This window comes from Herpailurus yagouaroundi, unplaced genomic scaffold, assembly GCF_014898765.1.
Source record: "Herpailurus yagouaroundi ecotype Mexico unplaced genomic scaffold, PumYag 180, whole genome shotgun sequence".
Classification (NCBI taxonomy): domain Eukaryota; kingdom Metazoa; phylum Chordata; class Mammalia; order Carnivora; family Felidae; genus Herpailurus; species Herpailurus yagouaroundi.
Genome location: NW_024412411.1, coordinates 21631626 through 21657921, shown reverse-complemented (window position 1 = coordinate 21657921; position 26296 = coordinate 21631626). Strand labels below are relative to the sequence as shown.

Sequence of the window (26296 nt, the reverse complement as noted above, 5' to 3'; positions counted from 1 at the left end):
CCGGTCCCGAGCGCAACTCGTGCCGGCGGGGCGGGCGGGGGCACAGGGGACGCGAGCCCGCCCGCCAGTCGCCGCTCCGGACGGGAATCCCCGCCGCGGCGGGAACGGGGCCGCGGCCGGAAAAGTTGGGGCGGACCGCTTGCCCGCGTGGGCCGGGCGGGAAGTGCGGTTGCGGAGCGGACCCCGGGGGGCGCAGGGACGCGGTGAGAGGGGGTCCCGGGCTGGACGCAGGGCAGCCGGGAGGGCCCCGTTTGGGAAGGCGGGAGATGCAGATCCTCTGAGGGCCGGGAGAAAGGGGGTGCGTTCTGGGTCTCCCGCTGCAGTGGGCAAGTGTCCGGCCGGGAGCCCTGCGGGTGAGGAGGGAGCGAGGGAGGCCCTACCGGGGGGGGGGGGAGGGGGGGCGGCGGTGAGCACTAGGGACCGGAGGCGAGTCGGTGCGGGGTGGGCTTTGCCTACCCTCTGCCTCCCTTGGGGCAGACCCTGAGAGAGGGGTCAGGCTCAGAGAGTTGGGGACACCCCCCCCAGCCCCCCCCCGCTGGCGTCTGAAGACCGGATGGGGGAGTTCCTGTAAGGACTGCGGGAGGGAGCTGATCGTCGCTTCCTCCACTGCTCGGGTCAGGTACCGCCCCTCCCCATCTGTCAGGTTCACCTCCCCGACTGCAATGCTTTTGTCCTGGGGAAGTTGAGGAGGGATCCCTGAGTGGATGAGGTATTTAGGGGTTCCAAGGTGAGCAGGACAGGACGGTATGAAATCCTAACTGTCGCAGAGAGCTGTCTGATCTCCTCCCACATCCACCCACCCCATTCCCTCCCTGGAGGACGCGTCAGGGCTTCCCTGGCTTGGGCTAGCAGGTCCTCAAAGCCCAGCAGCACATCTACTCAGACGGTCCTGGATATCCTGAAGGGAAATATGAAGTGTCCCTTTATTCTCTGGCTGAGGCTCGTTATTTCAGAAACAAGTGGTTCTGGAGATGTGGGATGCTTTATTAGAACAACCTGTGTGGTGCCCCTTGGCAACAGCCATGACTCATGTTGGCCTTTTTTCCTTTTTCAAATAAACTTTGTATTCAGGACACAAGTGTGCTAGGTCATTTGCGACTGATAGAGCTGGAGACCCACACTGTGGGCCTTTTGAGCCCTAGTTCTAGTCCTAGGGTATATTAGCAAGGAGTATGATCTTTGATGAGTCCTCTCTGGGCCTCAGTTTCCTTTTCTCTGAAATGGGGTATAAAGACAGAACTAGACGATCTGATGGAGTCAGAAGAGAGACTGAAACGTTTCTCCTTGTGAGACTAGATCAGTCACACAAAGTCAGCCTCAGCCTATTATAAAGAAATTCGGATGGACTTACGACAGATAAGATGCAAGGAAGATTGCAAAAAGCAAAAGAGAATAAAATCAAATAATTGGTACGAGATGTCTAGTGTGAATACTGTTGTCATGCAGGCAATTCGTGTACGTGGCTGGCCAGAGGTCTTTACTAGAAAGTTGCTAACTCTTCTTTAAAAAAAAATAATAATGTATGTCTTACCTGCGGACCTGAATTTTTTCTTTGGTTTTAACCTCCAAGCCTGGAGTGGATGCTCGGTTTGGCTGGTTTTGCTGGAGCCTTATTCGAAGAACATCCCCAGGATGAGATCCCCAGCAACTCTTAGGGCCACAGCACTAAAGATCTCCTTCTGTCTGACACTGGGATCCATGTATCACCAGACTTCTGTCAGCTTTTTCACTGTGGCTTGAGAAGTCGTCAGCTGATGCCTGTTATGTCTGGCATTTCTGAAATTCCCAGATTTCTTTTCAAGTGAGCGTAATTCATAGGCACACGGTTCATTAGATGCAGCACATTAAAAATAACCTGAAATAATAATGTGTCCACTCCATCCTTATCCCCCAGACCCCCCTGGGCAACCTCTCACTAGAACTTCTAGGTCACCTGCTGGCTATCTTGTTTGGATGCTGGGCCAAACAGCACATTAATGATTAAGCCATGATGCTGGAAGGAGAGGAAGATTTTTTTTTTTTTTTTTTTTTTTTTGGTATTTTATCATAACCGAATGCTCCTTGTCCTTCTCTTCCATTAGCTTTCAAAATCCATATCGGGTTTGACCACATCATTTTCAGTAATCCTTTTTTTGTCAGTTTCTTGGAAGCTGCAGTTAGTGGTTATCTCTGAGTTTGAAGTGGTAAAATTATATCTTCTCCAACAAGTAAAGGCTTAACTAATTAGATTGGATTTTTAAAATATCTGTAGTGTGTATATATATGTGTGTGTGTGCCTGTGTGTATGCTATTAAATTAATGAAAATTATGATGCTAATAATAGTAACTATTTGAGTCACTACCATTTATCAGACACTGGGAGGTGAGAAAACAAACCTCAGGAAGAGCATAACTCTGTAAGTGTTGTAGCCGGTTTGCACTATGATCTTTGAAACCAAATAGCCTTTTTGTAATAGTGGAGAAGGAATTCTTAGCTATCCTACAGGGTTGTGATATTAAATGAGATAATGTATGTGAAAAGCAATGTGTGAACTGTAAAGTAGCCTCCAGCCCAGGACAGTATTTTAACATAAGCACTTGGGGACACTAGAAGCTTGAGGCCGTGAGTCTTGGTATGTATGTGGCAGGCCTGGGTGTGCCTCCTGAGCCCATCCCCTGACCCCTCTGAGCCTGGTCTCCTCATATGTAAAATCAGGATCACTGCGTTACGTTAAATGAGATATATTGGGGGGGGTTGCTCAGTAAAGGTTGGCATTCACCCTTTTCTCTCCCCTTGCTTACAGGCACTTGGGATAATGGGATTGATTAAATCTTCCAGTAGGAATTGGCCTCAAGGGAAAAAGGCTTTTATGGTACATTTTTGTACTTATGAATAATTCCTCCACCTTTTGACTTCCCACCCCAACGCCCAGTGCACACAGTGAATATTCCAGGCCCTGCCATCATCTGGAAGGGAGAACAAAACCAGAAGCCAGAGAGGACAGTCTCTGATAGAAGGTTGAAGATGGATGAGGCTAGTTTCCCTTTGCCAATTTTGTGCCCTGCCTCCTTTTTATTCATTTTATTGGACAGGGAAATGATACTGAGTTGGGGGAGGTTTCTAGCTGGAAGGAGGCAGTGGAAGAGGTATAGTGTAAGGTGGGGCCAGGGCGGGTAAGGGCTGGGCAGGAGACGGGAGAGGCGAAATCTGACCGTACCAGCTGGAAAGTTGGTGTGGGGGAATCTCTGTTAGGTGTAGGATTTGGCTAAGTATGGGGCCAGTTTCCATCTCGTCCTAGAAGGCTCTCTTGTGGGGCTTTGAAGTTTTTGTGCTCCAGGCAGATTTTGACCGGTTGTGGTGGCATCATAAATGAGTTTCCATAGTAAGTTGTATGCTGAAAAGGAAATTAAATTCCAAGAGGGTGTTTGTTGTGACTGATGCCAGACTTTTTCTGAGAATTTTATTAAGATTCAGTCTGCCTATAAAAGCACTTTTTAGTTCTCTGAAGATATTAATTAAGAAAGAGTTTTTTTTTTTTTAAATAGAAGTGTCTCCTTTGTGAGCTTTTGAAATGTAATCTTCCTAATCTTTGAAACGGATGAAGTCCAAAAAAATCATAGAGCTATATATTTTAAAACATTTCCTCCCCAAAGTAATATTTTCCTTCTCTTCCCGTTCCTTCCCTCCTCTGGCATTATTTTGATAGTTAATTTTGGTTTCTTTCACATTTGGTTGTTGATGACCGTTCATTTCTAGATCTCTAATGTGCCTCCTTTGCCCCTGAGTTCGTGGGTAGTCGTTCATTATGATAGAGGTGGCAAAACACAGACTCCCGAGCTGGCTGAGAAACAGGTCGAGTCAACATCGTCATGGTTCTTGAAGGGTGAGGCTGTCTGTAACTTGGATTTAATCCTCACGGCAGCTCTGGGGGGTCGATTGTGCTGTCCTCAACGCACAGATGGGGAGATGGGCCCAGGAACACGTGTGCGTCCACGTAGCCAGCCAAGGGTTAGCCCGGGTCTTCGGTGACCTGTGTGACTCCAGGACCTGTGCAGGCAGAGGCCTCGCCATCTCTGACAGGGTCGGACTGTGTCCTATAGGCTGGGGGTTCTCATGTAGGGAGAGCGGGTCAGGTGGGGCGTGAAGTTGGGACTGGAGAAATGAGTCCATCAGAGTTCCTGGACTGATGAGTCCATCAGAGTTCGTGATGGGGCATGAACTGGAGACATGAGGACAGTGGCGGTGGTGATACTGAACGGGGACATGTCGGGATGATAGCGCTTTGTCCCTTTGGGTATGGACACTGAGAGAAGGAGGAACCAAATCCTAGCCATTCTTATCTCTCCTCACCCCTCCCCATTGTAGCTCTGGTCCACATGCTGGGCACTGGAGACACTGACCCTTGGTAGACTTGAAAGCAGCCTCTGCAGAAACCAAAATTGCCCCTTTGGTCTTTTTTTTTTTTTTTTCTCCAACGTTTATTTATTTTTGGGACAGAGAGAGACAGAGCATGAACGGGGAAGGGACAGAGAGAGAGGGAGACACAGAATCGGAAACAGGCTCCAGGCTCCGAGCCATCAGCCCAGAGCCCGACGCGGGGCTCGAACTCACGAACCGCGAGATCGTGACCTGGCTGAAGTCGGACGCTTAACCGACTGCGCCACTCAGGCGCCCCAACCCCTTTGGTCTTTTTTTGACAGCTAGAGAAAGATGCCCGACTGAAACCTGAAAGCACCTTCCCCTCTCTTTGCCCACCACCTAGCCTTAATCATTTCTGCCTTTCCAGGAGCATCTCAGAGGATGGAACTCAGGTTCCTCTGACACTGATACCATTCAGGGAAATGCTGGTTTGAGCATTCAAGCAAGGTGAAAAGCATCAAAGGGAAAAGGCCCCCAGAGAAGGAAACCTACCTGGGGCGGAGTCTGCGCCCCACTCTTCCCTGGTAGACTCAGTGGACCCACCAGGGCCTCCGTTCTGGCTGTTCCCCAGGAGTTGGTCTGCCTCTAGGTAGGGGTGACTTGTGGTCACCAAGCATGCAGGGGCCGGCCGGGGAATGGGAGGGAGGGTGGGTGAGTTCACAGTGGTGGCCAGCTCTCCCCTGAAGGGTGCAGACTCAGCAGGGAACCACGCCATACTCCGGTGAATCGGTGAATCGGAGGCAGAGCAAGGGGAGATGGCTGGTCCTGGTGGCTGGTGTCCACATGTTCCTGTCAGAGGATGCAGTGTCACCATGTCAGGAATATGCTGGTCTCATGCACTCTCCCTTATTTAGTGCCAGCCTCTATGATATACTTGCTTGGGCTCCTGTTTTCCAGACTGCATAACACCCGTGCCCTTTAGTTTCTTCTTGCTAGGCTAAGCCAGTTGATCAGGTTTGGGCTTTATTTGGGCTTTATTTGTCCTCACCGTAAGGAGGCCAAGGGTTACCTTTATTGGACCGCTGCTTCCTGGCACCTGCAATCACAGGTCGTCTCTGCCTTGAGTCCCTGCAGAAGATTCAGCTCCCTGACTTTCTGCTTGATGGTCACCTCCTTCCCTCCAAGATGGAACCACTTTTCATTGCCCCGAGGGCACCTTTTGGTGTCCGCCTTAGCTGTGGACAGTTAGAGCGCCCATGAGTTTGTCTGCTGCACTAACAGGGTACTTGTTTAATGGAAAAACATTTTTGCCTGGGGATGGCAGCTGTCACACCTGCTTCTTGAACATTATGACGGAAGCAAAGCCCCTTTGTTGGTTTTCGTTTTGCTTCGTGTTTAGCTGTGCCTGTGTGTTTGGGGTGTGTGTTTGTTTTAATTATTACCGGGAAGCAAAAAAGATATTTATCAAATGTTTGGATCTACAGAAGTGCTACTGCTGGCAAGCAGAAAGAATAAATATATATTTAGCCGGGCTCCCATTGATTTATCTCTCCTTTTTTCCACACTGTTGCTGTTTTGTTGGCAGAACCGGCTGATTTGTATACCGGTTCAGTTTGGATTTCAGTAGCGAGTGTTGAAAGATGCTTGGGCTGTTTGCCTAAGTGGAGGGGCTCCAGGGAGTGAGTCTGGGGTTGCCCATCTCGGCCCTCCCTGCGCTCTCAGGAGCCTGGCGCACAGGTGACTTTGTGGGGAAGGCGGAGTTTGGCCAGGTCGCTTCCTCCTAGCAGCAATCTTGGCCTCTCCTCTGCTGTCGGCAAGAGGGAATAGTCCCTTAGTTTTGGCTTTCTCTTTTCTCATCCTGTGGGGGTGAGAGGGAGGAAAGGGTTAGGATAGTGAGTTTTAGAGCCCAGCAGGCTCGGGGTAGGCTCAGCCGAGATGCCGCTTCCACAGAACTTTTACAGATGTTTCCCTTGTCTCCCACCCTTCCCTTCTTCCCCGTTGCTCCCCATCCAGCCTGCCCTCGCTGGCTTAGAAATTGGACTTGAACTTCCTCCACCAGTCTTGGGAAGACCTTGGAGCAGGGCACCCAAACTTGTTCAGATGGGTGCGGCTGTTGTGCACCAGAAGGAAAATCCTGTTTGGCTGTTGTTCTCCTTTAGTCAGTTGAGTTGCTTTTTTCTTAGATAGTAGAAGTGGCACATGAATCTGGGGGGCCCTTGCTCCCCTCCCCCACAGACCGCCTCTCTGCCAGGTCCTCAGAAATCACCAGTCTTAGCAGTTTGTTGTGTATCCTGAAACTGCCCGTCAGCCCACGTAGACACAGAGGCATGCAGTTTTGTTTCTTGTGTGAGCATACACTGATTCCACCCTATCTCTTCCCTATATCTTTCTCCCTTCACCTAATGTATTTTCTAGATCCTTTTCTGCGTGTGGCTCTTCTCTCTTAGTTTGTCTCTTTTGCATCTACAAAATATTTTATAGCACAGCCTGTGTCCTGATTTACGAGTCGGCCCACTATTCATAGAACCTAACTCATTGGTTTTGCTACTGTATCTTCATACGTACCTGTCGTTAGGCACACATACATGTGGTTCTCTGGGAGCGGAATTGCCGTGTCAGCGGTCGGACACGTTTAAACTGTTCCAGCATGCTCTCAAGGGCTGGACTGGTCTAAATTACCAGCAGTATAGGAGGCGGCCCATTTCGCCATGCGCTGGCCTCCTTCCAGGTGAAAGAAATGGGTAGTGTTAGTAGGCATCGCATTGCTTATTGGTGAGGCGGTGAGACTCATCATGTGGTGTTTGGATCTTAGTGGCCAAGTTCGTCGGAACCTGGGAGGGTGAGGGAGCCACGCTCTCAAGGACCGACACTCTGCTCACACTCTGGTGTGAGCGTCCGGCCAACAGGGGTGTCAACGTGGCCCTGGAAGCGGACGCTTCAGGTTGCGCACTCTCTCTGCTTTCCCCAGAGGCTCGGTTCTGTCGTAGAGCGCTTTCATTTCGGTGTAACCTGCCAGAGTGTTTCCGCGAACCTCTCCCGGAGGAGGCAAGCGTGTGTAAGTGGCACCTTGAGACCAGCGTCTGCATTGCCGAGGCAGGGATTCGAGGCTGGAGAGCTGGCCTGGGAGAACATTTAAAGATTGTGTGCCGGAAAATCAGCTGCTCTTGTTTCTGGAATGGCCTCCATGAATGTGGGGAAGCAAGATTCTGTGCACGGCGGGTCTTTTCCTCCAGCATGTGGTGGTCTCCCTCTGTCCTGGCTCCTTGTGGGACTATCACGATGGTTTGCCTCTTAGCGGGGTGCTTTGGGGAGAAGCCGTGGTTTCTTGGAAGATGTTCCGGGGGCCTGACCTGGTGGAGGAGGCATCGAGAGACCCCCACGAAGGAACTCACTGGGCAAGTCCCTGCAGGCCGAGCCATCTGGTGGCCTTTGGGAAGCTCTGGATTACTGGCTGACGGTGTTCTTTACCCGCCATTCAGAGGGGGCCAGAGAGGAGTGATGGAGGAGGCAGCCTAGGGTGGTGCAGAGGCTCTACGGTCAGCCAAGCTCGGTGCCAGCCTCCGTTTAGCCACTTATGGCTGTGTGAGTTAAACAAAGTTGTATTTCCTCCCTGGGCTTCAGTTGGCTCATCTGTAAACCCAGGATAATATCAGTGCCTGCCTCACAGGGTTGTTACGAGCATACAGAGAGTGATATTTGTAAAGCTCTCAGCACATTACCTAATAGGTAGTAAAAAAACTGTGATATATGTCCCCTTTCCTTAATAAATGTTTATAAATGCATATTACATTTGCTAAATATAAAAATGCGACGAGTGTAGCGGTTGTAAAGGGGGGGTCAGGAGATCAGTAGTGACTAGAGCCAGATTGGGGTCACTTAGGGTTGTGGGAGTAAAGAAAGGGGGAAGACAGGGTGTTTTGGTGGGGAAATTTTGGTGGGGCAGGACAGCAAGCTTGACTTCTCTCTTTACACCAGACCTCCTGCTGTGAAACCCCAAAGCCCTCATGCAGAGACTTTTTTTTTTTTTTTAAGGTAGACTGAGTGCTGGGGGCTCCTTAGTCCAACTTTTCCCACTTGTCTGGGAGGAGGCTGAGTGGAGGCCGAGAGGTAAAGCGTCTTCCCCATGCCACACTGCTGGTAATTTCAGAGTGGAGATGGGGTCCAGGTCTCCTCCTCTGTGGGGTCGAGACTCTTCCCCCTTTTCTCTACACTGCCACATACTGCCTGCTTCTAGGTGTGGGAACAGAGAACTGCATTCATAGGTCTGCCATAGGCTCCTCCTGAGCCCCTTGTGAGATGAGTTCACTGAAGTACAGAGAGGGAAAGTCAAGTATAGCCCCAGGTGAGGCAGGGCTGGGATTCAGACTCAGATCCGCCTGGCTCCAAAGCTCATTCTTTTACCTTCCACCCGGTTACGTTGCTAATGGTGCTGGCCCCCAGTTGGTGTCTGTGCGGTTTTCATACCCCTGATCATCTATAATTGCACTCCTCAGAGAGTGATGTCCACACACACACGTGTCTGTATGTGTGTGTGTGTGTATGCGTATGCATGTTTGTGTATGACAGCAACTTCATTTGAAATCCCTGATATGCTTGAGGATTCATGCAGACCGGAGGTCTGAGACCTGCAGGTTGAGTATGAAAAAGGCTGTACGAAGACCACCAAAGCAGGCGAGGCCTCCGAAGTCCAGAGGGAAAAAGGAAACTTCACTCTCGGGAGCCAGGCTTAGTGTATGAGTTTGTTGTCTGTAGGCCTGGGAGGAACAGAGCCGCCTGGCAGGGACAGGGATGGGACCTGGGCAGACTGCATGCTTGCAGTTTATGTTTACTTATTTTGGGGAGAGAGGGAGAGACAGAGCATGAGTGGGGGGAGGGGCAGAGAGAGAGGGAGACACAGAATCCGAAGCAGGCTCCAGGCTCTGAGCTGTCCGCACAGAGCGCGATGCGGGGCTCGAACCCATGAACTGCGGGATCACGACCTGCCGAAGTCAGATGCCCAACCGACTGAGCCACCCAGGTGCCCCAAATGCACCCTTCAATTTTAGGTGAGGACACTGAAACCCAGGGGTAAGCCACCTTGTTCAGGGTCATATCCCTCGTTGAGGGACAGCGAGCCCAGGGCCCACCCTTCCTGCCCCTCCACATGTGCGGTTAGTGATCACTGCGTGTGACAGCTATCCTGAGGGCTGTTGTGACACCGAGCACTGGAGGAGCTCAGTATCATTTGTCAAATGAGCAAACAAGGTCCCAGTTCAATTCTGGTCCTGGCTTTTCTGTCTCTGAGCAAAGTCAGAGCATTTGCCCTCTCAGTTTTGCCCTCTGTAGGATGGGTGCAACATCTCTGCCTCTCTTCTAAGCTTATCTTCATTGACTCAGAATTCATTCAGCAAATATTTATTGAGAAGTGCTTATTGAGTGCCAGACCCTCTTCTGAGTACTGGGCACTTTGTACTGAACAAAAGAAGCTAAAACCGTGTTCTTTTCTAGTGAGGGGCGACAGATAAGAAATGTTTACAATTCATGGTCTGTGTATGACTTTCCTGGGGCTGCTGGGACCAAGCCCCATGAACTGGATGGCTCAAACAACGGTAATTCATTCTCTTACGGTTCTGGAGGCTCCGAGAGGGGATCCAAGGTTCTGGTGGTTGCAGGCAGGCTTTGGTGTTAGTTTATGGCAGCATAGCACTGCTCCCTGCTTCTGCCCCCATGTGGCCGTCTCAGGTTTTCTGAAGAACACTAGTCATTGCATTGGGCCGCCTGCACTCCAGTGTGTCGTCATCTGAAATGATTACTTCTGCAAAGACCCATTTCCAAATGCAGTCATGTTCTGTGGTTCCAGGTGGATATGGATTTGGCGGGCGGAGGGGACACTGTTTAACCCAGAGCAATAGGTGAGGTGGCGATCACCGCTGAAAAAGCAGGAGGTGTGCCAGGGACAGGGGTCTGGTGGTGAGGTGTCGATCAGGCAGGCCCTGCTGAGAAGGTGGTGTTTGAGCTTCCGTGTGGAAGAGGAGGGGGCGGGGGGCGCAGAGCTGTGGTGTGGAGGGGCAGCAGAGGCCTTGAGGTGGGTACGTGCACCTGCCCGGACCGTGCGGGATGGTGCGGGGACAGTGTGGCCCGAGTGCCTCAGTCCTGTGTGCGCGCGTGTGTGAGATAGGAGAACGTGGGGGCCGAGGGGTCTGTGGGGGCATCCAGGATCTCCTTGCAGCTCTTTGCCTGTCTTCGAGAGGACTTTGGCCTTTTGCTCTCTTGAGATGGGAGCCACGGTTGTGGTTGTGTTATGCCCAGAATTCGTGATCCCCAAAGACCACTAGGGAGCCGAGTCCGATGCAAAAGCAAAGAGCCTTTATTCGAGCTAGCTCGAGCTCAGTCCCCTTCCTGCACTGACGCAGCGGTGAGATACCAGGGAAAGAGAGCGAGTTTCAAAAGGACAAAGGTTTTATTGGGGCCTGGGGGCAGTTGGTGAGGTAATGGCTATGGCCTCAGCCGATTGGCTGGGGAAGGGTCCTGGGGAAGGGTCCGAGTCCTGTTAGGCAGGTGAGGGGGGGTTACTCAAGGGGAGGAGGTGTGGTCAAGGTGAAGGACACAGAACAAGATGGAGTCGGCTGGCGTAGGCCCGCCCTTTCAGTTGGAGCATGAGCTGAAGCAGGACTGACGTGGAGCAGCTCACTTAGGGAGTGTTCCAGATTCACATGGCCATTGCAGGATGTGTGAACCCACCCAGATATTCTGTGGCAACTGTTTTCTCTGCGGTTTCTTTTTTAAGTGTCAGGGCTCTGTTGGCCCTTGATCCACTGCCCTTTCCAGGCTGTTCTTGGTCCTTCTAGAGGTCTTTGACCCACCCACCTCCCCACACTTAAACCACAAGCACAGGGAAGAGAAAGTAGGCAGACAAGGCTGGGGGTGGCCGGCCCTGTGTGTGTGTCAGCCCTGCTGGGAGCTGCTTATTCTCCGCTAGCCTGGGGCCTGCCTGGTGAACGCTAGGCCTGCGTTAAGGTGTTTATCACCCCGGCAGATTTAGAAAATGCTGAGGTCAGTGTGTGAGCTCAGTGTGTTCAGCTCCGCGGATCCTTCCGTGGATAAAGTCACCACGCTGTGAAAAGAGTCGAGTCAGCTCCCTTGGGCAGGAGGCCGCATTTGGCCTTGAAAATACAGGGCAGGGAGGCATGCCCAAAAGTACCTGTGGAGAGACAGACGAGCCATCCTAAGGTCCTAGCCCAGGGGCCTGGGGCCCTGGCTGCTGCCTCCTCTGTAACTGGCCCACAAAGTTTTACCCATTGTTCTTCTTATTTGCCATAAAAACACTTAGGCCTGCCATCTGGACATCATAGAAAAGGAACTCCAGGCGGTGGCTTGTCTTCAACACGCCTGGCCTGATGGCCCGAGGCCTGTGCTGGTTTTTGGTTCGTGGGGCCGCTGGAGGAATCCTACTTCGGATTCTTGGCGTCAGAGCCGAAGGGAAATCTCCTTATCTGGCTGATATTTAATTTCCTCTTTGGGCCTCAAAAGGAAAGGGCCTGGCCTGTATGTGATGAGGGGCCCCCGAGAAGTGGGCTGCGCACGGGCGGCCCGATTTCAGGCCCTCTTCCCTGCCTCCACCTGCCGGGGGTAGTGCCCCAAGCAGCCCACAGGGAGGTCACCTGGGAGGCCGGGGGGCGCTGCCTTCCCTCTGGGGAAGCACCACTTCAGAAGATAATTCTGTGTGAGCAGAGATGGTGATTGAACTCCCCAGGGCCAGGAGGGAGCAGCAGCTCTTCTGTAGGATTTCAGGAGTTAGTTGCCTTTGGGCACCACTCGCTCATTTCCCCCATCACCCCCCCCCCCCTTCCTCTCCAAACAAAACATACACCCGTACAAAATGAAAGTTGCGAAGTTTCTTCCTGGCTAGAAAATGAACATTAAAAGGTGTTTTGTGAGATTGTAATTCCTCCTGCAGAGTTGTTTCTGGGGGTGCTATCCCCAGCACATCAAAAGCACTTCCTGGGAGGAGGTGCCTTTTAAATCCTGCGGCCTTCTCCGCCAGACGCTGCGGGACGTTTGACTCAAGTAGCACCCCCAGAAAGTCTGGGGTCTGGCCTTGTGAGAGGCGGAGGCCCTGCCTGAGTGGGAGCCGGAAGAGCTGTTCCCATGAAACCGCTTCCTTGTCCTGTTTCGGGGCAGGGGGTGGGGGTGGGGCTTTATCTCTGTGCTGACTTGCCCCAAACACAAGCACGTACTAAGTAAATACTTGTTGATGGGCAGGATCTACTGGATGCCGGCCCTGACCTCTTTTGCTGGGCTCTGAGCAGGCAGCAGTGTGCTGTGAGTTAGCCCAGAGCCACGACAGCTCCGTCTACTGGACCGTCTCACAGCCATGGCCTTGGGGACGTCGTTTGCTTGCTTCCTTGGGCCTCAGTTGTCTCATCTTCCACCCGGGGGTTGGATGAAATGGTTGGAATGAGAGCCTTCTTGGCTCCCCTCCTTTGGTGCCTTCCTGCCCCCCCCCTGCCCCTGGGATGCAGGGGTCCTGGGCTGATCGGCCTGCACCATCCCCCCTGGTCACAGTGGGAGCTCCCTGGGGACAGGAAGAACATGAGCTCTTTGTCCCTGAGAGCCCGACATGTGCAGCACTTCCATAGAGCTCCCGTGTGGCCTTCGTCCTGCTTGGCCAGACCCCCACAGCACTCACTTTCGGGGTGAACTTTGATGGGGGAGGGAAGAACAGCTGGCAGGGGATTTGGCCTGAATCTCTAGCCTAGCTCTGGAAGCAGGTGTCTCCAGTGGTTCACCGTGAGTTCCTCGCTCCTGTCTCAGGTTTCGTGCAACCTTTTATCCTCGCTTTGAACAAAGTCCCTTTATTTCTGGCTGTTGTTATGAGAATTGTTTTTGCAGTTACTGGTAAGGCAGAAAAGAATGGATCATGACTACGGAATTGTATAAATTTTACATTCCAAATTTAAGAACTGTCCATGCATAGGAAAAATACTTTGTGGAACTTTATTTCGGAGATTATTCCTGGATTTTGGTATAATAGGAAATGTTTTTAACCTATTACCTTTATAATAAAAACTATTGAAATTACGATAAGTAATAAATAAATTAGAATTTAGTATGCGATAGCCATTGTAAGAACTTGCCATTATATCTTATTTAATCCTCACTATGAATCTGTAAGATCCTTTTTTTAAAAATACACGTTAACCTGGGGCACCTGTATGGCTCAGCCGGTCAAGGGTCCGACTCCTGATTTCAGTTCAGGTCATGCTCTCATGGTTTGTGGGATCAAGCCCCACATCAGACTCTGAGCTGACAGCACAGAGCCTGCTTGGGATTTTCTCTCCCTCTCTCTCTGACCCTTCCCTGCTACACTCACTCTTTCTCTCTCTCAAATAAATAAATAAACATTAATAAAAACCCCGTTAAACTATTTTTTAAATTGCGGTAGAATATATATAACATGAAATTTACCTTTTTAACCATTTTTAAATCTACAGTTCTGTGGCATTAAGTACATTTGCTGTGGGATCCCTTTCTTTAGCTCCTTAATGTTATAAATGAGGAAGCTAAAACTTAGAAAAACAAAGTTGCTTGCCTCAGGTCACAGAGAGTAAGAAGTTCCAGAAGTAGGATTTGAACCCAGGACCCTGAGACTCAGAGCTCTGGGATTTCTGGTTAGTGGTTGTTGGGCTCCATGGTTTCTTACCCTGCCCCATGCTCACCACTTCTTTGCAGAAAACCAGCTCACTCATGTGCATCTCTCGTTGAAAAGTTCTAGCATTGGGTTTCACGTTTTGTCGGGGAGGTGGCTGATCAGTCCGGCTCAGTGTGTGTGTGGCTGATGCAGGTGCCACCTGTTGATGGACACTAGGGTTGATGAAGGTTGAAGTGTATACGCCACTGTGTTGGGAAAGGGTGGGTGTTGGACTTCTTCCAGAAGGTTTTTGTAGCGGGGGCCCCAGGGCTCGGGTACCTGGCCTCATCCGGTCTGAGCTTGGAGTTAGAAGGTCTCTGCGTTTTAGTGCTTATGTTGCCTTGTGGGTGACATGCTTTGGCCTCAGTTTCCTCATTTTTTAAAAAATGTATTTACCCATTTTTGAGAGAGAGAGAGGGGACCAGCAGGAAAGGGGCAGAGAGAGAAGGGGACAGAGGATCTGAAGTGGGCTCTGTGCTGACAGCAGAGAGAGAGCCTGTAGTGGGGCTTGAACTCAACAAAACTATGAGATCATGACCCGAGCCAAAATCAAGAGTCAGACACCCGACTGAGCCACTCAGGCGCCCCAGTTTCCTCATTTAAAAAAAAAATTTTTTTTAATGTTTATTTATTTTTGAGACAGAGAGATAGAGCATGAACAGGGGAGGGTCAGAGAGAGAGGGAGACACAGAACTGAAGCAGGCTCCAGGCTCTGAGCTGTCAGCACAGAGCCCGACGCGGGGCTCGAACTCACGGACCGTGAGATCATGACCTGAGCTGAAGTCGGTTGCTTAACGACTGAGCCACCCAGGCGCCCCTCCTCATTTCTAAGTGGGTGGGATGCTTGTTTGGCTTGCCTGCCACGATTGTAGATGATTACATGCCACGATGTGGGGGAAAGTGGCAGGTAGACTAGGGGGCTGTCAGGCAGCTTTCTATGATGGGCATTTTGAGTGTACCCTGGTAGAGGGGAGTGTCCGGGGCCGACCCTGGAGCCCTGAGGAGGATGGATTGGAAGGTGAAGAGTGGCAGGTTTGCCTTGCTCTGTTTTCTTCCGTTTTGCCATCAGCTTGTTTCCATCACTATCGCCTAGCTGGTGAAGCACCAGTGTTCCATTGTTTGCTTGGTACTGCAGGTTGGCATGCTCTGAGATTTTCTAGAGTGTGTCTCTCTCAAGGCCCTTGGATTCACCCTCCCCAAGACTCCCATCTCTGTGGTGAGATGAACTGTAACGTCAGAGATCATTTTTGTAGCCATGTGATCATTGAAGGTATACAGCAACGTTCCCTGGGCCTTGTCTGTCTTCCTCGTCTTTACAGCAGATATCAGTTTGTCTTTCCATCCTCCGATCTTGAGTGGCCAAGCATATGGGCTGGGATGCGGAAGACGTACTGGTGGGGGAAGGAGCTCACTTTCTCATGGCAGGTGCAGTGCCTGTCCTGGCCGCACTAACACACTGTGCACTGTGCAAGACCCTGGGTGCAATCTTGAGGTAAAGAAGGTGCGGTCTTACTCTCAAAGAAGCCACCATCTCATGGGGAAGATACATATACTCAGGACACAATTATGAGGGCGGGCGTAGGTAGCTTGACGAGTAACTGTCACGAGAGGTATAGCCTTTAGTCTAAATGAATGAAAATGTATTGTTTGGGGCTGACCAGAGGTGACTAGGTTTCCCGTCTAGCCATCCCCACAATAGTTTTTTGAGTCATTGCTGTGTCCTTGCATGTTCCATCTGATAAGAAAGCCAGGGGTCTGTGCTGGGTCTGCCAAAGTCATGGCCCTGTCTCACTGTCCACTCGTTTCTGGCTTTGAGAACGGTCCTCGAAGACTAAGTAGGTCACGGATATCTATTTTGAACCGAGCGTGGCTGGGCTGCATGGCCATTTAATTTCCGGATCAAATCCTGTTGGACTTGTTTGTCCAGGAGGCTGGCAGCAAGCACTCTCTGGTTGGTTGTGCGGTGTATTTATAAAGTGTGAAGAGTCTGGACGTAACGAGACACTCCACTTATCTATTCCTGCAGGAGAGCGGTCGGTCCGTGGAGAGGTTTCAGAAACCTTCAGGAAGCCGGGGGCGTATCGTCGTTCCACCCCGCTTCTTTGAATTTTCTGAAAATTGTTGATCCTCACGAACTTCATGGAACCTTTTTCTTTTAAGAAATCCCATTTAATTTTTACCCCGTGTTAGTTGGCCTCTGCTTTTGTTAGTAATGGCAGCCAGTTGCTTGATTTGCTGTGTGCTGAGCCTTTCATGTGCATTACCTCATTTAATCCTTACCACAGCCTTGGAAAATGGATATTTTTGTGCCCATTTTACAGGGGAAGAAGCAGAGAATCAAAGTGGTGTGGTAATTTGCTCGCAGACCAACTGTGTAAGTAGCAAGGCTAGAGACTTGTACTCAAGGTCTTCTGGTCAGGATCTGGCCTTTGCACCGCACCACGTGGGTCTCAGGAGCCCGCGAATGGAAGACATTCCTGTCTGGGAGCAGGGGAGCAGCTCCCGGGTCTGTTCCGTTTGGAGGGGAGATAGGACTTCCCAGCTGTGCGTTGGGGACATAGGGCCCCCAGTGCAAAGCGGCTTCCATGCAGAACTGGGGTTTTATGTTTTATTCTGTCACTTGGAGATAACTAGACCACAGAATTGTCAGTTTTTACTCTTTGCTGGGTTTTCTCCTGTTTCACTTTTTCTCTAGGTGTTCTTGCCTAAGACCTTGGGTGAGTGCCGTGAGATGGTGAGATCCATGACGGTGCAGGTGGTCATGGGGTCCTTTTAACCACCTCCTCTGTGTACACCAGCAGTTGACCCTAATATTTCTCTGTTGTCAGGATTGCATGCTTTCTCTACATTTTGGAGACGTCGACACAAGCTCTTGGCTGTGTGCGTGCTGTGTCTTTCTCTCCGGTTTCTCCTCCCTAAGCTGCTCACAGAGTTCTGGCGGTAATGTTGCTGCACGTGGTCGTCTACATTTGCCGGTGTGTCCGAATGTTTAGGTGCTTTGCAGAGGCATTGCCTCATTGAGTATCCCCAGCAAGCCACCGTCACCCCATTTTACGGGTGGGGATTCTCAAGGGATGCCATAGACCTGAGACTTTTAGGTAACACACCTCATAGCTTCCTCTGAAAGTTTCACAGATAACATCAGAGGAGTGTTTATTTAAAATCGGGTGTAGGGGCGCCTGGGTGGCGCAGTTGGTTGAGCGTCCGACTTCAGCCAGGTCACGATCTCGCGGTCCGTGAGTTCGAGCCCCGCGTCAGGCTCTGGGCTGATGGCTCAGAGCCTGGAGCCTGTTTCCCATTCTGTGTCTCCCTCTCTCTCTGCCCCTCCCCCGTTCATGCTCTGTCTCTCTCTGTCCCAAAAATAAATAAATGTTGAAAAATAAATAAATAAATAAAAAAATAAATAAAATCGGGTGTATTCTAGGCTCAGTCAGTTGAGTGTCTGACTCCCGATTTCGGCTCAAGTCATGATCCCAGGGTCGTGGGATCGAGCCCTGCATCAGGGTCCATACTGAACGCGGTGCCTGCTTAAGATTTTCTCTCTCTCTCTCTCTCTCTCTCTCTCTCTCTCTCGGCCCCTCTCCCCAACTCACAAACACGTTCTCTCTAAAATTAAAAAAAAAAAGAAAATCAGTTGTATTCTCAAGTGAGAGAACCCCTTCAAATGCTGTCTTGCTGGCTGGTACATGCTGGGGTTTTCCTGTCAGGAGTCCCTGGCCCATCCTAGTTCTCCTCCCTGCCATTTCCTGCCTTTGTTTCTTAATCTGAGTCTGTATCCTATGAATTGGGGATAATACTAATAGTATTCTAAAAGATGTAAATGAGACAATGTACGTAAAATCACTCAGGACTCAGTGAGTGGATTATTACTTTTGGTCTTAAAAAAAATTTTTTTTAAACGTTTATTTATTTTTGAGAGAGAGACAGAGAGCACGCGAGAGTGAGCCAGGGCAGAATCTGAAGCAAACTCCAGGCTCTCAGCTGTCAGCACAGAGCCCGACAGAGGGCTTGAACCCATGCACTGTGAGATCATGACCTGAGCCCACCAAAGTCGGATGCGTAACCGACTGAACCACCCAGGTGCCCCATACTTTTGGTCTTTAAACCACAGTGGCTTGGAGCTGCCACAGAAGCAGAGGCCCGAGAAACTACCTCCCTCCCCACCTTGGAGCCTTAGTGACTGACTTCTCCTGCGAGCCCCTCCCCCAAAGTGAGAAGCAGAGGACAAAGCATAAGGAACCCTAAAGAACCCTGATTATAGCTAGAATCTTTCCAAGATTTTCCTATTCTTGTTGGTTTCAGGGAATGGTAGCTGGTGATTTGGTTCATTTTCTGGGAACCTGAGCTCTGGGAAGTCCACTTTAACTACACAGCCACTCTCAAGTGCCTGGGCCCGTTTAAAAAGATGGAGAAATGCTAAAATAGTGCTTTAGAAACAGGTATTTTAAGTGTGTGCATTGGATACATCAGTACTTTTAGCACGCACACATTCAGTGACTATCTAATTTTCCTGAGACCACTTAAAGTCTAAATTTGACACCTTCTGGCCTTGCATCTTGAAGGCCTACGGAAGCATCTAGCAGATTCAGCTTTGCATTTTTGACCACCTCACGGGAGGCCTTCCATCCCACCCCCACCCCTTGTAATTCTGAGGCCAGACAGGTATAGGGCAGGTTCCAGAGGAACCAGAAAGGTGACTAGTGATTTTCGATCTTTGGGGATTCTGATTTCACGTATCTGTCACATTATGTTGAGCAATCCGCTTTACTTCCAGCCTCAAGGAACTGCAGCCTTGTCAGGGAGATAGACCTGGCGTTGTGGCAGCCCTTGTATTTTTGTGGGTGCCGATAAGGATGCTCTTCTCCAGGGCTTAAGTCTTGGCGTGGTGGTGGGCGTGGTGGCGGTGGTTTCTAAATCTTAATGCATTATAAACTAGAAATTTGCAAGCTGTGGTTTTTCTTACTGGAAGAATTGCAAATAGAATTAAGGACAGGACTTTCCAGCATGAGCTGCTCTCTGCTTGGGCTCGCAGACTTTAGTTACACCATCTGGCACAGTGGGTTACAGTTACCTGTTTGCCTGTCCATCTGCCCAGCTTGATGGGGCAGGGACTTGGCCTGTGCCCTGTTATAGCCTAGGCATCTTACGTGTCTCACTTTATGTGGAAACACAATTGCTACCTACGCAAAAGATTTGCGGCAGTTGGGATCACTTCACGTGCTGGAAAGGAGGCTGTGGGGCTGATTGTCAGGTCAGTGGCCGCTGTTGATTTTGCAGAATTGGCTCTGTACCACCAGGGGGCGTTGGGAGCTGTGTGGCACCAGGCAGGCCTGTCCACAAACCCGACTTGTCTACCTTCCCCACCCATGCCCCTAGTGCTTCTGTTGAGGGACCCGAAACCAGTACCCCAGTACCAGATAGGTGGTTGGTAACAAGCCCAAGGTGTGAGTGGTGTTATCTCCTATTCTATAGGCTAAGATCTGGAGAAGCCACCCAGCTAACAGATAGGCAAGTCAGTCCACATTCCTGGCGTTTAACTAATCCGATAGACACTACTGCCTCTGCCCTGAGGACATATCCAGCCATACATGATTAATTAACCTGACAGCCCTAGAAATTTAAATTAGATCTAAGGAAGAACTTCCTAACTTTTCTTTTCTTTTCTTTTCTGTTTTTTTTTTTTTTTTTTTTAATTAGAGCTAAAATGAGGCATTCTAGAACAGGGCTGTTCAAGCTGTCATCCATGATCCATAGTCACAGAATCAATTTCGTGGGTTGACAGAGAAGAAAAGAAAGGAGAAGGGAAGAAAAGAAAAGAAAGAAAAAAGGCCAAGTAAAAACTATCAGTACATCACAGATGGTAAGGCTGATGTGTGTTTGTGCATTTCCGCTTGCGAGTCATGGTCAGAAATGTCCTAGAGAGATAGGGATTATAGTTTCCATCATTATAGATTAGATTGTTAGGTGCCTGGGGGCAGGGGTCTGTTGTTTTCTCTTTCTTTTTATGTTGCCTCCATCCTTAACCCGGTGTTGAGTACATGGTCAGTCAGTCTGTCTGGGAGAACTTATTTTCTCCCTTCTTCCTTCAGACCAGAAGAAGTCGGAACACACACTGCCCTGTCCTCACAAGGAAATGAGAGCACCGGTATTTCCCAGGCTCCGTGTGCGAGGAAAGCAGAGAGACGCCGAGCATGTGGTAGTTATAAGAGCTTGACTCCAAAGTCCGAGTTTGCATTCTGGGGGTGCCCTGTCCAGGTGTGTGGCTTGGGGTGGCTTCTTTCCCCCTACCGAGCTTCACCAGCTCCATCTGTAAGGGCACCTGCCTCTGAGGTACCGTGAAGATTAGAAGAGGAAACTCAGCGCCTTTAGCACAGTGCTTGGCACCTGATAAGCAGTTAGGAAGTTTGTCTGCTGCTCGTTTTTGTGGTGAATATGACGAGAGGCTACGTGACTCACGTGGGGTCCGTGGCAGGAAGCCCCTGGCAGAGCTCCCGTTCCGTGATGCTTGTAGATCTGGAACTGAACTAGAAGCCCCCGCCTGTGGTTGGTCGTGTGGTGAAAGGAAGTGGACGGAGCAGTGGCAGCAGGTGTCTGTGTGTGCAGAGAGAGGGTCGAGGTGGTCTGGTTTTGTAGCTTAGAGAAAACGGCATCTCTCATGTTCAGTGAGCTAGGACTATATATATCATTGTGGAATCTGAGATTATAAGTGGTATTTCTTAGAAAAGCCAGGTACTTTTTATGTAATCAAAAAGCAACAGTTTCAGTTTAATAGTATGGGTTTTGTTGTTGTTGTTTGTTTGTTTTTAACCACACACATACAGGCAGCTATTTCCTGAAGCCGAACATAGCCACGTGTGTGATTAAACTGGTGCTTTTGTGTCCAACAATAGTGATGTTTTCAGTGAAAGCTCCAAGACCTGGTAAATACAGATTTCTGAACTCACCAACTGGGCCCAGCAGTGCCACTGCCCAGTCAGAATTAACTGTTGGAAAGTAAATATGTGACATGTTGAAGGTGCAAGACGTTGGGCAAAACCCAAAGGGACTTGCTTTGGCATTAGCCTTAATTCTCAAGTCCGAGTTTGTTCAGTTCTGAGTACAGCCTGGGGAGTCGCGAGCCTTCTTTCTCCCTCAAAGTTAAAATATTTCTGCCCTTGATATCCCTTAGTGCTGATTGCTTTCGTATCTTGGGAGGGAAAGGTGGTGGAAAATTATTCAAAGATCGAAAGTTTCGGGTTTATACTTCAGCTGGAAATGTGACTTTCTCCCTTGTTTGGAAACAGTCGAGTGTAACAGTTAAGAGCACAGACTTCCGCTAGACCTACATTTCTAGACTGCCTGTGCTGTTTTCCCCCTTGATTTTTTTCCAGCTTTACGGAGGTGTAATTAACAAATAAAAATAGTATATATTTAAGGAGCACAGTGTGATGATTTCATATATGTATGCGCTGTGAAGTGATGACCACCATCCAGTTAATTAAGTAACACATTCATTGGCTCCCGTAGTTACCACTTTTTTTCTTTGTGCGGTGACAACACTGAAGGGCTACTCTTAGCAAATATGAAGTGTACGACGCAGTGTCATTAACTGTAGTCACTATGCCGTACGTCAGGTCCCTACAACTTACTCATCCTATAAATTAAAGCGTGTACTCTTTGACTGTCATCTCCCCACTCACCCCAGCCCTCGGCTCCTGGCAAGCCACCATGCTGCCCTCTGCTTCTATGAGTTTCACTGTTTTAGGCTCCACGTATCAGTGAGCTCATGTGGCTTATTTCACTTAGTGTGATGCCCTCCAGCCTAATCCATGTCGTCACAGCCCGTGCTGTGTGACTTTGGGCACGTAGCTTAACCCGCCTACATTCCATCTGTGAAATGGGCTAACGATAATACTCCTACTGGGGAGTTTGCAGAGGCTTAATTGGGTAATAAATGCAAAGCCGTCACGGTAATGTCTGCATATGAACTCTTTAGGACATGGGTGCTGTCATCACCACCATCATCATCATCCCCAATATTAGCGGAAGGTCTTTACAGGAGACCAGGATTATAGACCTGGCTCTGCCATTGTTAATAGCTGGTCTTGGATACATTGCTGAACCTCAGTGTTGTTTTCTCTAGAACAAGGGAGAGGCCCGGATGCTTCAGATTCCTTCTACCTCGAATGTTCTGCTTTGCGTGCTGTGCACTCTGCTTCTTTCTTCTGAGGCCTCAGGATGTGATGCTGGCTGCCGGGAGGGTGAGGTCCCGTTTTCTGTTAAGGACCTGCAGCTCTCTGCCCACTGTTGGTCCTCATAACCTTTGTTTTTCTTTCCTTGATTGCATATTCTCAGTGGATCTCCCTTTCCCTGGCCTCTGCAGAATGACTCCATGCTTTCCATGCTTTTTCTAGTGGATTCAGACCATGGGTATGCCTGGTGGGCCGGAGTTAAGTCTCCACGTGGCAGACCCTCGCACCTTGGGGAGGTTACAGATGAGGGTGATCCCTTCCCTTCGCCGTTGGATTTTGAATCCTGTCTGTGTTTGTCCTTTCCATATTCCCCAGCATGAGCGCTGGGGCTGCCTGTGTATGAGGTGGGCCAGGGAAAGCCACTCATGAGAAAGGGAGGACTTTTTGATGTGTACTAAACTCCTTTCTTGCTTTGTCTCCCTTCTGGCCGTCAGTTTCATTGGAATTGTAAAGGGCTTACCCACGCTAATCTTGGTGTGATTTTCTATTTTGCACGTGCATCTTTGCTAGACGCCCTGCCCTTTTGAAAAGGTGGAGCTGTGGACTTCACCTCTGGCCTGCCGCTGGTGTTTGAGGTTTATCTCCCTGTTCTCTGGGACAGGCGTGCACCACGAATTAATTGAGTCGTTTGCAGCCCACTTCCGGCCTCATTGAACACCTGCCCGGCAGCTGCTGCCAGCGCTCCTGCCCGTTACCTGGTTTGCCAGCCGTCCCTGTCATGTCAGTGTCTTGCTTGTACCAGAAGATTCGGTTTTGTCACTTGCAGTTAGCTTACTGTGTCCTTCAGAGAACTGCTTTCTTCTTCACTTAATTTAAAGGTGCCAATGCATCCTCTTCTGGGACAGTCCCTCTGCATTCCCATCTTGCCACTGTCCTCCCGGTTAAGATCATGGCTGAATGGCAGCCTCATGACAGCTGCTGCGAGACCAGATGCAGAGAGAGGGTATGTGTGCATCCTGGCGTGGTTCTCATGCTCGCCTCCCTCTCCCTTGGTCCCCAGACCAAGTTTCTACTGAGTCCTTCTTAAAGTAGTGCTCACGGTTTAGAGCTAGTGAGAAATAGTCTTTGAAGGGAAGGGACATAAGTTGCTTTTTCAATTAAGCCTTTAGTTTGTTAGAGCCATTTTAGGATCACAGCAATATTGAGCAGAAGGTACAGAGATTTCCCACATACCCCTGCCCCCCACGCATGACCTCCCTCATTACCCACACGTTCCCCCAGAGTGGTACAGTTGTTACAGTCGGTGAACCTACATGGACACGTCATCATCACCCAGAATCCATAGTTTACCTTAATTAATTAATTACTTTTTTTTAAAGTTTATTTATTTTATTCTGAGAGAGAGAGAGAGAGAGAGGGAATGAGCAGGGGAGGGACAGAGAGAGAGAGAGAGGGAGAGAGAGAGAATCCTAAGCAGGCTGTGTGCTGTCAGCATAGAGCCCGATGCGGGGCTCGGTCTCGTGAACCGTGAGATCATGACCTGAGCTGAAGTCAAGAGTCGGACACTTGACTGACTGAGCCACCCAGGCGCCCTCATAGTTTACCATAATGTAATACTCACTCTTGGTGTTGTACATTTTAAGAATTTGGACAAATGTATAATGACACAGATTCAGCCAATGACATATATTTGGTATTTTCACTGCCCTAAAAATCCTCTGTGCCCTGCCTATGCGTCTCACCCCGACCCCTGGCAACCATGGATCTTTTAGTCTCCCCACAGTTTTGCCTTTTTTACAGTGTCGTATAGTTGGAATTATATAGTGTGAGGCCTTCTCGGATTGGCTTCCTTTATGTAGTGATATGCATTTTAAAGTCCCTCCGCGTCTTTTCATAGCTTGCTGTATCGTTTCTTTTTAGTGCCGAGTAATATTCCACTGTTTGGATATGTCCGTTTCTTTATCCATTTACCTGCTGAAATGGATGAAGACTTGGTTGCCTCCAGGTATTGGCAATTATGAATAAAGCTTCTATAAACATCCCTGTGCAGGTTCTTTTGTGGACATAAGTTTTCATGTCTTTCGGGTAAATACCAGGGAGTGTGATGATTGCTGTATCATAGGGTCAAAAAACGTTTAATTTTGTAAGGAACTGCCAAGCTGCCTCTGTCTTCCAGTGCCAAACTGCTTGGTATTCCCACCAGCAATGAGTGAGCATTCCTGTTGTCTACATCCTTGCCGGCATCTGGTCTTGTCGGTGTTCTGGATTTTGGCCATTCTAATAGGTGCACAGTAATTTACATTGCCCCAATGACATATGATGTGGCAAGTCTGTTTTTGAAAGAGTGCTGACTTTGTTTGACACTAGAAGTTTATGTCTTTCCAAAGAGAAAAGTGGCTTTACTAAAAATGAGAGCCAGAGCAGAGAATCCAGTCTTCCCTGATAACAGAAAGCCTTCCTGTTCATGGCCTATGTTGGGTCTTCTCAACTCTTTTCTTTGGTTCAAAATCTCATAGCCAGCAGCATGGTTTTCAGCGGAGGCCTGGCTTAAGTGTGATTTTGTTGTTAAAAATATTGGGGAGGGGCGCCTGGGTGGCTCAGCTGGTTGAGCGTCTGACTTCGGCTCAGGTCATGATCTCACGGTTCGTGAGTTCAAGCCCCGCTTCTGGCTTGCCGCTTGTTAGCACAGGGCCAATCTGGGATCTTCTGTCCCCCTTCTCCCCTATGCCCTTTTTCTGCTCGCACACGCACAAGTGTGTGCTCTGTCTCTCTCTCTCAAAAATGAATAAATATAAAAAAAATACTGTGGAGACACAGCACCCTTTGTTAACTCTTCGGTAGAATTGTGTATCTTAATTTTCTCTTCATGGTGTTCTTGGCCTTTCAAAAGCAAGTGTACTATTTGGGCATTTGGGTTCCTTCTGCCCAGGTTTGAACTTATGCAAAAATGGAGTAAGACAAGAAAAACATCTGCCTTTAAAATTCTTTGATCTCATTGTGGTTTTACATTTGCTTTCAGTTTCCTTTTGGTGTTTCTGTGTAGAATTTCATATTTTAAAAATATTTTAGAGGGTTCTTCAGAAAGTTACACTTAGAACTACCATAGGGCCCAGCAATTCCACTCTAGGTATCTTTGTGAACTGAAAACAAGGACACAGATCTTTGTCTACAAATGTTTATAGCAGCTGTGTTCATAGCACCCATTATGGAACAACCCAAATGTCTGTCAGCAGATGAATGGATAAATAAAGTATGATATATCCATGCAGTGGAATATTGTTCAGCCACAGAAAGGAATGAATTACAGATGTGCTGCAACATGAATAGATCTCAAAAGCATTATGCTATACGTGAAAGAAGCCAAATATTGGCCAAATATTGTATGATTCCGTTAATGTGAAATATCCAGGTGGTTTCAAGGGATTGGTGGTGGGGAGACCTGGGGATTGACCCCCTAATGGTGCAAGTTTTCTTTTGGGGTGATGAAAATATTTTGGAACTAGGTTAGGGGAAACAGTTGTACAACATTATGAATCTCCTAAACACCCCTGAATTGAACACTTTACCTTGAATGGTTAATTTATGGTCCATGAATTTGGCCTCGAGTAAAAAATTAAGGCGAGGTAAGAGACAGAAAGTGCTTGGCACCCAGTAAGCATTTAATAGATGTTAACTTCTAATTGATTTAACTAACTTCAGTCTTGGTTGGAGTCTCCTTTCATTTCTGCGGAAGGAGAGTGCGGTGGACTGAGGGAGAGACACAAAATGCTGGAGGCAGAGAAATGAGTTGATTTGAGCCAGCTAGGTTGTTGTTAGACTTTTGAAGAAAGGAGACAGAAAGTCCTGTTTCCCGGATTTCTTCTAGATAGCCACTTGCAGCCTGTGGAAGCTGGTGGAAACTCACTCCCACCAGCTCGAACAAGACAAGTTTGGGAAGCACTTTGAAAAGCGTGTGGCAGGTGGCAGGCAGCGAGGGCTACAGAAGCGTTTGATTAAATTAAAGAAGAAGAAGGGGGAAAAAAAAAGCCAAACCCAAGCGAGTTGTAACAGTCCTCAGGAGGCAGCGATGGGGAAGCACCCCCTGCATGCACCCCCCACTAGATCGGAAGAGCGTCG

General features: G+C 49.2%; 1 long non-coding RNA gene across 6 annotated transcripts in view; it reads left to right on the top strand.

The window, feature by feature from the left end:
- LOC121039417 (uncharacterized) overlaps window positions 1-26296 on the top strand; it is a 66337-nt gene that overhangs the window by 1648 nt on the left and 38393 nt on the right. Inside the window, exon 1 of one of the 6 annotated variants that reach the window (XR_005794760.1) lies at window positions 63-203. The exons of 2 other annotated variants lie outside the window; for them this stretch is intronic. This is a non-coding gene — a long non-coding RNA (uncharacterized LOC121039417). Of the gene's footprint in view, window positions 1-62; window positions 204-19845; window positions 19870-22134; window positions 22250-23160; window positions 23184-26296 lie in introns of those variants that run through there. 3 more of the 6 variants (XR_005794763.1, XR_005794762.1, XR_005794766.1) reach the window with 3 other exon arrangements.